Genomic DNA, 11328 nt, shown 5'->3' on the forward strand with positions numbered 1-11328 from the left:
ATAGATGATGCTGGATGATGATGGGGTCTCTCCTATAGATGATGCTGGATGATGATGTTGTATCTCCCATAGATGATGCTGGATGATGATGGGGTCTCTCCCACAGATGATGATGGATGATGATGTTGTATCTCCCATAGATGATGCTGGATGATGATGGGGTCTCTCCCATAGATGAAGCTGGATGATGATGGGGTCTCTCCCATAGATGATGCTGGATGATGATGTGGTCTCTCCCATAGATGATGCTGGATGATGATGATGGGGTGTTTCCTGTAGATGATGCTGGATGATGATGATGGGGTCTCTCCCATAGATGATGCTGGATGATGATGATGGGGTCTCTCCCATAGATGATGCTGGATGATGATGGTGTCTCTCCCATAGATGATGCTGGATGATGATGATGGGGTCTCTCCCATAGATAATGCTGGATGATGATGGGGGTCTGTCCTGCAGATGATGCTGGATGATGATGAGGGGGTCTCTCACATAGATGGTGCTGGATGATGATGATGATGATGAGCTCTATGTCCTGGGTCTCCCTGTGACATCACACATCCCGCGCTGATGTCACTGTCTCTGTGATTGCACTGACCTGAGTTTCTCCGTTTCCTTCCAGATGAATGACCCATCCGAGCTCCGGACAGAAATTTCATTTCCTGCAACATCAGAGAGAAAACAATGGAGGCCGGCGGTAAGTGTCAGCGGAGCCGCGTGTAGTGAGGGGTCAGCGGACACAATCCATAGACGACACGTCACGACACCTGACACCACTGACTGCAGAGACCTGCGTGACCCATGTTAGTGGGAAGCTTGTGACCCACCTTCCCTAGTGTTGGTGTCCCACCTTCTCGAGTGGCGGTGTGCTACATTCTCTAGTGGCGGTGTCACACTGCAGAAACCTGAGTGACGTATGTTAGTGGGAAGCTTGTGTCCCACCTTCTCTAGTACTGGTGTCCCACCTTTTCTAGTGGCGGTGTCCCCTCCTCTTGTGGCGGTGTCTCATCTCCTCTAGTCCTGGTATCCCACCTTCTCTAGTGTTGGTGTCCCACCTTCTCTAGTGCTGGTGTCCCACCTTTTCTAGTAGCGGTGTCTCATCTCCTCTAGTGGCGGCGTCCCCCCTTCTCTAGTGGCGGTGTCCCCCCTTCTCTAGTGTTGGTGTCCCACCTTCTCTAGTTTTGGTGTCCCACCTTCTCTAGTGCTGGTGTCCCACCTTCTCTAGTGCTGGTGTCCCACCTTTTCTAGTAGCGGTGTCTCATCTCCTCTAGTGGCGGTGTCTCACCTCCTCTAGTGGCGGTGTCCCCCCTTCTCTAGTGTTGGTGTCCCCCCTTCTCTAGTGTTGGTGTCCCACCTTCTCTAGTGTTGGTGTCCCACCTTCTCTAGTGTTGGTGTCCTACCTTCTCCAGTGTTGGTGTCCCACCTTTTCTAGTAGCGGTGTCCACTCTTCTCTAGCGGCGGTGTCTCATCTCCTCTAGCGGCGGTGTCTCACCTCCTCTAGTGGCTGTGTCCCACCTTTTCTAGTAGCGGTGTCCCCCCTTCTCTAGCAGCGGTGTCTCATCTCCTCTAGTGGCGGTGTCTCACCTTCTCTAGTGTTGATGTCCCACCTTCTCTAGTGTTGGTGTCCCACCTTCTCTAGCAGCGGTGTCTCATCTCCTCTAGTGGCGGTGTCTCACCTTCTCTTGTGTTGGTGTCTCACCTTCTCTAGTGTTGATGTCCCACCTTCTCTAGTGTTGGTGTCCCACCTTCTCTAATGTCGGTGTCCCACCTTCTCTAGTAGCGGTGTCCCACCTTCTCTAGTGTTGGTGTCCCACCTTCTCTAGTGGCGGTGTCCCCTCCTCTAGTGGCGGTGTCTCATCTCCTCTAGTGCTGGTATCCCACCTTCTCTAGTGTTGGTGTCCCACCTTCTCTAGTGCTGGTGTCCCACCTTTTCTAGTAGCGGTGTCTCATCTCCTCTAGTGGCGGCGTCCCCCCTTCTCTAGTGGCGGCGTCCCCCCTTCTCTAGTGTTGGTGTCCCACCTTCTCTAGTGGCGGTGTCCCACCTTCTCTAGTGTTGGTGTCCTACCTTCTCTAGTGTTGATGTCTCACCTTCTCTAGTGTTGGTGTCCCCCCTTCTCTAGTGTTGGTGTCCCACCTTCTCTAGTTTTGGTGTCCCACCTTCTCTAGTGTTGGTGTCCCACCTTCTCTAGTGTTGGTGTCCCACCTTTTCTAGTGGCGGTGTCCCCTCTCCTCTAGTGGCGGTGTCTCATCTCCTCTAGTGCTGGTGTCCAACCTTCTGTAGTGTTGGTGACCCACCTTCTCTAGTGCTGGTGTCCCACCTTCTCTAGTGCTGGTGTCCCACCTTCTCTAGTGCTGGTGTCCCACCTTATCTAGTGCTGGTGTCCCACCTTCTCTAGTGCTGGTGTCCCACCTTTTCCAGTAGCGGTGTCTCATCTCCTCTAGTGGCGGTGTCTCACCTCCTCTAGTGGCGGTGTCCCCCCTTCTCTAGTGTTGGTGTCCCCCCTTCTCTAGTGTTGGTGTCCCACCTTCTCTAGTGTTGGTGTCCCACCTTCTCTAGTGTTGGTGTCCCACCTTCTCTAGTGTTGGTGTCCTACCTTCTCCAGTGTTGGTGTCCCACCTTTTCTAGTAGCAGTGTCCACTCTTCTCTAGCGGCGGTGTCTCATCTCATCTAGCGGCGGTGTCTCACCTCCTCTAGTGGCGGTGTCCCACCTTTTCTAGTAGCGGTGTCCCCCCTTCTCTAGCAGCGGTGTCTCATCTCCTCTAGTGGCGGTGTCTCACCTTCTCTAGTGTTGATGTCCCACCTTCTCTAGTGTTGGTGTCCCACCTTCTCTAGTGGCGGTGTCTCCCCTTCTCTAGTGTCGGTGTCCCACCTTCTCTAGTGGCGGTGTCTCCCCTTCTCTAGTGTCGGTGTCCCACTTTCTCTAGTGGCGGTGTCTCCCCTTCTCTAGTGTTGGTGTCCCACCTTCTCTAGTGTTGGTGTCCCACCTTCTCTAGTGTTGGTGTCTCACCTTCTCTAGTGTTGATGTCCCACCTTCTCTAGTGTTGATGTCCCACCTTCTCTAGTGTTGATGTCTCACCTTCTCTAGTGCTGGTGTCTCACCTTCTCTAGTGTTGGTGTCCCACCTTCTCTAGTGGCGGTGTCTCCCCTTCTCTAGTGTCGGTATCCCACCTTCTCTAGTGGCGGTGTCTCCCCTTCTCTAGTGTTGGTGTCCCACCTTCTCTAGTGTTGGTGTCCCACCTTCTCTAGTGTTGGTGTCCCACCTTCTCCAGTGTTGGTGTCCCACCTTTTCTAGTAGCGGTGTCCACTCTTCTCTAGCGGCGGTGTCTCATCTCCTCTAGCGGCTGTGTCTCACCTCCTCTAGTGGCGGTGTCCCCCCTTCTCTAGTGTTGGTGTCCCGCCTTCTCTAGTGTTGGTGTCCCACCTTCTCTAGTGTTGGTGTCCTACCTTCTCCAGTGTTGGTGTCCCACCTTTTCTAGTAGCGGTGTCCACTCTTCTCTAGCAGCGGTGTCTCATCTCCTCTAGCGGCGGTGTCTCACCTCCTCTAGTGGCGGTGTCCCACCTTTTCTAGTAGCGGTGTCCCCCCTTCTCTAGCAGCGGTGTCTCATCTCCTCTAGTGGCGGTGTCTCACCTTCTCTAGTGTTGATGTCCCACCTTCTCTAGTGGCGGTGTCCCCCCTTCTCTAGTGTTGGTGTCTCACCTTCTCTAGTGTTGATGTCCCACCTTCTCTAGTGTTGGTGTCCCACCTTCTCTAGTGTTCGTGTCCCACCTTCTCTGGTGCTGGTGTTCCACCTTCTCTAGTGCTGGTGTCCCACCTTTTCTAGTGGCGGTGTCTCATCTCCTCTAGTGGCGGTGTCTCATCTCCTCTAGTGCTGGTATCCCACCTTCTCTAGTGCTGGTGTCCCAACTTCTCTAGTGCTGGTGTCCCACCTTTTCTAGTAGCGGTGTCTCATCTCCTATAGTGGCAGCGTCCCCCCTTCTCTAGTGTTGGTGTCCCACCTTCTCTAGTGTTGGTGTCCCACCTTCTCTAGTGTTGGTGTCCCACCTTCTCTAGTGTTGGTGTCCCACCTTCTCTAGTGGCGGTGTCCCCTCTCCTCTAGTGGCGGTTTCTCATCTCCTCTAGTGCTGGTGTCCCACCTCCTCTAGTGCTGGTGTCCCACCTTCTGTAGTGTTGGTGTCCCACCTTCTCTAGTGCTGGTGTCCCACCTTCTCTAGTGCTGGTGTCCCACCTTCTCTAGTGCTGGTGTCCCACCTTCTCTAGTGCTGGTGTCCCACCTTCTCTAGTAGCGGTGTCCCCCCTTCTCTAGCAGCGGTGTCTCATCTCCTCTAGTGGCGGTGTCTCACCTTCTCTAGTGTTGATGTCCCACCTTCTCTAGTGGCGGTGTCCCCCCTTCTCTAGTGTTGGTGTCTCACCTTCTCTAGTGTTGATGTCCCACCTTCTCTAGTGTTGGTGTCCCACCTTCTCTAGTGTTCGTGTCCCACCTTCTCTGGTGCTGGTGTCCCACCTTCTCTAGTGCTGGTGTCCCACCTTTTCTAGTGGCGGTGTCTCATCTCCTCTAGTGGCGGTGTCTCATCTCCTCTAGTGCTGGTATCCCACCTTCTCTAGTGCTGGTGTCCCAACTTCTCTAGTGCTGGTGTCCCACCTTTTCTAGTAGCGGTGTCTCATCTCCTATAGTGGCAGCGTCCCCCCTTCTCTAGTGTTGGTGTCCCACCTTCTCTAGTGTTGGTGTCCCACCTTCTCTAGTGTTGGTGTCCCACCTTCTCTAGTGTTGGTGTCCCACCTTTTCTAGTGGCGGTGTCCCCTCTCCTCTAGTGGCGGTTTCTCATCTCCTCTAGTGCTGGTGTCCCACCTCCTCTAGTGCTGGTGTCCCACCTTCTGTAGTGTTGGTGTCCCACCTTCTCTAGTGCTGGTGTCCCACCTTCTCTAGTGCTGGTGTCCCACCTTCTCTAGTGCTGGTGTCCCACCTTCTCTAGTGCTGGTGTCCCACCTTCTCTAGTGCTGGTGTCCCACCTTCTCTAGTGCTGGTGTCCCACCTTTTCTAGTAGCAGTGTCCCCCCTTCTCTAGCAGCGGTGTCTCATCTCCTCTAGTGGCGGTGTCTCACCTTCTCTAGTGTTGGTGTCCCACCTTCTCTTGTGTTGGTGTCCCACCTTCTCTAGTGGCGGTGTCTCCCCTTCTCTAGTGTCGGTGTCCCACCTTCTCTAGTGGCGGTGTCTCCCCTTCTCTAGTGTTGGTGTCCCACCTTCTCTAGTGTTGGTGTCCCACCTTCTCTAGTGGCGGTGTCCCATCTTCTTTAGTGTTGGTGTCCCACCTTCTCTAGTGTTGGTGTCCCACCTTCTCTAGTGGCGGTGTCCCACCTTCTCTAGTGTTGGTGTCCCACCTTCTCTAGTGTTGGTGTCCCACCTTCTCTAGTGTTGGTGTCCCACCTTCTCCAGTTTTGGTGTCCCACCTTTTCTAGTAGCGGTGTCCACTCTTCTTTAGCGGCGGTGTCTCATCTCCTCTAGCGGCGGTGTCTCACCTCCTCTAGTGGCGGTGTCCCACCTTTTCTAGCAGCAGTGTCTCATCTCCTCTAGTGGCGGTGTCCCACCTTCTCTAGTGTTGGTGTCCCACCTTCTCTTGTGTTGGTGTCCCACCTTCTCTAGTGTTGGTGTCCCACCTTCTCTAGTGTTGGTGTCCCACCTTCTCTAGTGACGGTGTCTCCCCTTCTCTAGTGTCGGTGTCCCACCTTCTCTAGTAGCGGTGTCCCACCTTCTCTAGTGTTGGTGTCCCACCTTCTCTAGTGTTGGTGTCCCACCTTCTCTAGTGGCGGTGTCCCACCTTCTTTAGTGTTGGTGTCCCACCTTCTCTAGTGTTGGTGTCCCACCTTCTCTAGTGGCGGTGTCCCCTCTTCTCTAGTGGCGGTGTCCCACCTTCTCTAGTGTTGGTGTCCCCCCTTCTCTAGTGGCGGTGTCCCACCTTCTCTAGTGGCAGTGTCCCACCTTCTCTAGTGGTGGTGTCCCACCTTCTCTAGTAGCGGTGTCCCCCCTTCTCTAGTAGCGGTGTCCCCCCTTCTCTAGCAGCGGTGTCTCATCTCCTCTAGTGGCGGTGTCTCACCTTCTCTAGTAGCGGTGTCCCCCCTTCTCTAGTGGCGGTGTCCCCCCTTCTCTAGCAGCGGTGTCTCATCTCCTCTAGTGGCGGTGTCTCACCTTCTCTAGTGGCGGTGTCCCACCTTCTTTAGTGTTGGTGTCCCACCTTCTCTAGTGTTGGTGTCCCACCTTCTCTAGTGGCGGTGTCCCCTCTTCTCTAGTGGCGGTGTCCCACCTTCTCTAGTGTTGGTGTCCCCCCTTCTCTAGTGGCGGTGTCCCACCTTCTCTAGTGGCAGTGTCCCACCTTCTCTAGTGGTGGTGTCCCACCTTCTCTAGTAGCGGTGTCCCCCCTTCTCTAGTAGCGGTGTCCCCCCTTCTCTAGCAGCGGTGTCTCATCTCCTCTAGTGGCGGTGTCTCACCTTCTCTAGTAGCGGTGTCCCCCCTTCTCTAGTGGCGGTGTCCCCCCTTCTCTAGCAGCGGTGTCTCATCTCCTCTAGTGGCGGTGTCTCACCTTCTCTAGTGTTGGTGTCCCACTTTCTCCAGTGTTGGTGTCCCACCTTCTCTAGTGCTGGTGTCCCACCTTCTCCAGTGCTGGTGTCCCACCTTCTCTAGTGCTGGTGTCCCACCTTCTCTAGTGCTGGTGTCCCACCTTCTCTAGTGCTGGTGTCCCACCTTCTCCAGTGCTGGTGTCCCACCTTCTCTAGCGGCGGTGTCTCATCTCCTCTAGCGGTGGTGTCTCACCTCCTCTAGTGGCGGTGTCCCACCTTCTCCAGTGGCGGTGTCCCCCCTTCTCTAGTGCTGGTGTCCCACCTTCTGTAGTGTTGGTGTCCCACCTTCTCTAGTGCTGGTGTCCCACCTTCTCCAGTGCTGGTGTCCCACCTTTTCTAGTAGCGGTGTCCACTCTTCTCTAGCGGCGGTGTCTCACCTCTTCTAGTGGCGGTGTCCCACCTTCTCTACGTGTCTGTCCTAGTGATACATGTGTCACGCTGCATCTTTTGGGGTCGTGCCACTGTCTGTGGGGTCAGCGCTGGACCCCGGTCACACACAGCTCAGACCCTGGCACCTGAGGCTCCATCTTCTCCTCTTGTCTTACAGCTTTGCCCTCTGACTCCCACCACGCGACTCGTCCTGGCAGGCGGAGGAGTCCTTGTGTTCGCCATCCTGGTGCTGGTGCTCAGAGTGACCCTCCATAATCCAGGTGAGAGACGCTCTCCGTTATATCAGGGTGCGGGGGCCGCTGACATCTCGGGGGTCTGGACACAGATCAGTGATGCTTCATTATTTGTTTGTAGGATTTCCGGTGGTAATGAACTGTCCTGAGTCTGTTTCTTCATCACGTGCCAGAAATGAAGACCCCCAGGTGATTGTTCATGATTCGGGGGAGGAAAAGACTCTCCTAAAATAATATATAAAGTGTCAATATCATTATGTAATATCTATGGAAAGGTAAATGGGGCGGCACAGCCTTCAAAATCTCAATCCAAGTGGTAAATTCACACTTCAGTGCTTAAATGGGTTAACCTTTGCTGCCACATCGCACACCTCGGGTGCTCCTCGCATATGAAACAAGTCCAACTATGCAGTCCAAAAAGAAAAAGGAATAACGAGGGCACTCACCAGTCTTCTTATTGTGCAATAATCGCTTACTTTATTAATGTGACATCTAAAAATTCAAGGTCGGGCTACCGATGGAGCCGAAGCTCAGGTGAGCAGGGGGGAGTGGAGACGACGGCCGTTTCGCGCTGTGCTTGCGCTTCTACGGGTCAGTGCAAGTGAGAGCAAGACAGCGGAAATATAGTACCGGCCAAGGTACCACCCCCCTCCGCTACCTCCCTCCCACAAACCTAAAAACACTCAATAAAAAGCACAACTTAAAATAATGCAGACGTATCAAATATATATTACATTAAAGTCTACACAGAATATATTGAATGACCAAACATACATTTTTGTGCGCAAATACAAACATGCTAAATATCCCTATTATCGTATTAATCACATTAAAAAACAGTGTGGCTGCTCAAAGATTCTACTGAACCTAATCTCGTGGTTCTGATATCTCACAGAAATATGGATAAATCTACCCTATCATTGAATCCCAGGGGGCCCGTCGCCTCACAACGCATAATCCACCTAGCCTCAACTCTAAGGAGTAAGTTATTCAAATCGCCCCCTCCAGCTGGTAAAGACACCTTTTCGAGTCCTGCAAAAGTGAGGCAATCTACCTTACTCTCATGTTTTTCCCTTACGTGCGAGATCAGGCGCGGCACCCCTTTGCCTGTGGCAATCGATCTGCAATGTTCCCTGAACCGCATGAACAGAGGTCGAACAGTTTTCCCAATGTAGTAGTACTTGCAAGGACAAAAAATCACGTATACTACATGATCTGTCCTGCATGTAATAAAATTTTCTACTACATGTGTGATGCCCCCCATTCTAATGACCCGGTCTGTTAACCGTTGATTGCAGAATGAACAATGACCACACTTGAAGTTACCGTGTGGTGCGGTTTTGGCTAGCCAATTTTGGTTGGGTTTAGACAACCGATTTCTCACTAATTTGTCCCTTAGCCTTACACTTCTCCTATTTGCTATAAGGGGACCTCTGGCTGCTACAGCTGCCAACTCTTTGTCCTGACTTAAAATGTGCCAATTCCGTTTTATGGCTAGCCTGATCTGGCGGTCCATATTGTTGTACGCAAAACAAAAGGTGAATCTCTTTTCTTTCTTGTATATCCGTGCCGATGGAACAACCTTATTCTCCCTATTTCTTTCCCTCGTAACTTCCTCTTGTGCTGAAAATAATAGGCTTTCCGGGTATCCTCTTTCCCTAAATCTTTGCGCCATTTCTTCTGTTTGTCGTATAAACCCTTTATCTGTGTTATTAACCCGGCTAACTCGTAAAAATTGGCTGCGCGGTAATGCTAATTTAGTGTGGAAAACCCGGAAAGCCTATTATTTTCAGCACAAGAGGAAGTTACGAGGGAAAGAAATAGGGAGAATAAGGTTGTTCCATCGGCACGGATATACAAGAAAGAAAAGAGATTCACCTTTTGTTTTGCGTACAACAATATGGACCGCCAGATCAGGCTAGCCATAAAACGGAATTGGCACATTTTAAGTCAGGACAAAGAGTTGGCAGCTGTAGCAGCCAGAGGTCCCCTTATAGCAAATAGGAGAAGTGTAAGGCTAAGGGACAAGTTAGTGAGAAATCGGTTGTCTAAACCCAACCAAAATTGGCTAGCCAAAACCGCACCACACGGTAACTTCAAGTGTGGTCATTGTTCATTCTGCAATCAACGGTTAACAGACCGGGTCATTAGAATGGGGGGCATCACACATGTAGTAGAAAATTTTACTACATGCAGGACAGATCACGTAGTATACGTGATTTTTTGTCCTTGCAAGTACTACTACATTGGGAAAACTGTTCGACCTCTGTTCATGCGGTTCAGGGAACATTGCAGATCGATTGCCACAGGCAAAGGGGTGCCGCGCCTGATCTCGCACGTAAGGGAAAAACATGAGAGTAAAGTAGATTGCCTCACTTTTGCAGGACTCGAAAAGGTGTCTTTACCAGCTGGAGGGGGCGATTTGAATAACTTACTCCTTAGAGTTGAGGCTAGGTGGATTATGCGTTGTGAGGCGACGGGCCCCCTGGGATTCAATGATAGGGTAGATTTATCCATATTTCTGTGAGATATCAGAACCACGAGATTAGGTTCAGTAGAATCTTTGAGCAGCCACACTGTTTTTTAATGTGATTAATACGATAATAGGGATATTTAGCATGTTTGTATTTGCGCACAAAAATGTATGTTTGGTCATTCAATATATTCTGTGTAGACTTTAATGTAAGATATATTTGATACGTCTGCATTATTTTAAGTTGTGCTTTTTATTGAGTGTTTTTAGGTTTGTGGGAGGGAGGTAGCGGAGGGGGGTGGTACCTTGGCCGGTACTATATTTCCGCTGTCTTGCTCTCACTTGCACTGACCCGTAGAAGCGCAAGCACAGCGCAAAACGGCCGTCGTCTCCACTCCCCCCTGCTCACCTGAGCTTCGGCTCCATCGGTAGCCCGACCTTGAATTTTTAGATGTCACATTAATAAAGTAAGCGATTATTGCACAATAAGAAGACTGGTGAGTGCCCTCGTTATTCCTTTTTCTTTTTGGACATCATTATGTAATGATATGAAGGGTCCGGTCTGTGCTGCGGTCATTGATTATCACCCCCACAATGTACATACCACTCTGATAGAGAAGACCCCATCACTGACGTCACCGCTCGTCTCTTTCCTCTATAGGGTCTTCCATCCAGAGCCTCCAGTATCGGTCCATCATCCTCCCCCAGTCTGACCAGTAAGTTCACATTTTACCAGCTCCTATAGAGGGTCACAGGCCCGGTATGTATGGGGGCATTTCATGGCAGTGGGCAGGGATCATCCTCAGTTTCCAGGAGCGGCCATTCTACATGTGGTGCATTTTTGGTTTCCACCGTTCCCTGCTTCCTGGTCCGCTATCTCCTTATATACTGGTTCTGACCCTTAGCTGTAGTGTAGCTCATGGCTGTGTATAGCAGAGGCGACCTGGTCTGACCTAGAAGGAAAGGGGCAGGTGTGGTCCTCAATGTTATACACTGACCAGTGTATTAGAGCAGGTGGGCACCTCTGCGCCACACGTGACATATGCCCTGACCAGGCTCCTCGCCCCCTGCCATCTCAGGACCCCTCATACAGTGTAATCTGCTTCTACTTCTGTATTGCAGGCAATTGTGTTATATATGAGAAGAAGAAGACGTTCTCCGGCAGCGCAGATTACTGCAGGTTCAGAAACTCCAGACTCCTAAATGAGGAGGACACAAAGGTGATGACTGTGTGACCCCCTGGAATGTGAGAGAAGCAACTAACATGGTGCATGGTTGGCTGTATACTTTAAAGGGGTTTTTAACTACTAAGACATTCCCTTCTTAAAGGGAACCTGTCCCCCCCAGACGTTTGTAACTGAAAGAGCCACCTTGTGCAGCACTAATGCTGCACAAGGAAAAGGAGGCTCTTTTATTTATGCTCCTTGCACACGCTGAAATAAAGACTTATAAAATACTAGATGGTGGCCCGATTCTAACGCATCGGGTATTCTAGAATATGCATATCCACGTAGTATATTGCACAGCCACGTAGTATATTGCCCAGCCCCGTAGTATATTGCCCAGCCACATAGTATATTGCCCAGCCACGTAGTATATTGCCCAGCCACGTAGTATATTGC

The 11328-nt window shown here is 51.4% G+C and overlaps 1 long non-coding RNA gene across 1 annotated transcript; it reads left to right on the forward strand.

Annotated features, from left to right (window-relative positions):
- Positions 1-575: 575 nt before the first annotated feature.
- On the forward strand, positions 576-7424 carry LOC138680992 (uncharacterized). Its single transcript, XR_011321867.1, has 3 exons — positions 576-697; positions 7158-7260; positions 7355-7424. It is a non-coding gene; the product is annotated as an uncharacterized lncRNA (long non-coding RNA).
- The last annotated feature ends 3904 nt before the right edge of the window (positions 7425-11328 follow it).

Source organism: Ranitomeya imitator, chromosome 5 (assembly GCF_032444005.1).
Source record: "Ranitomeya imitator isolate aRanImi1 chromosome 5, aRanImi1.pri, whole genome shotgun sequence".
Lineage (NCBI taxonomy): Eukaryota > Metazoa > Chordata > Amphibia > Anura > Dendrobatidae > Ranitomeya > Ranitomeya imitator.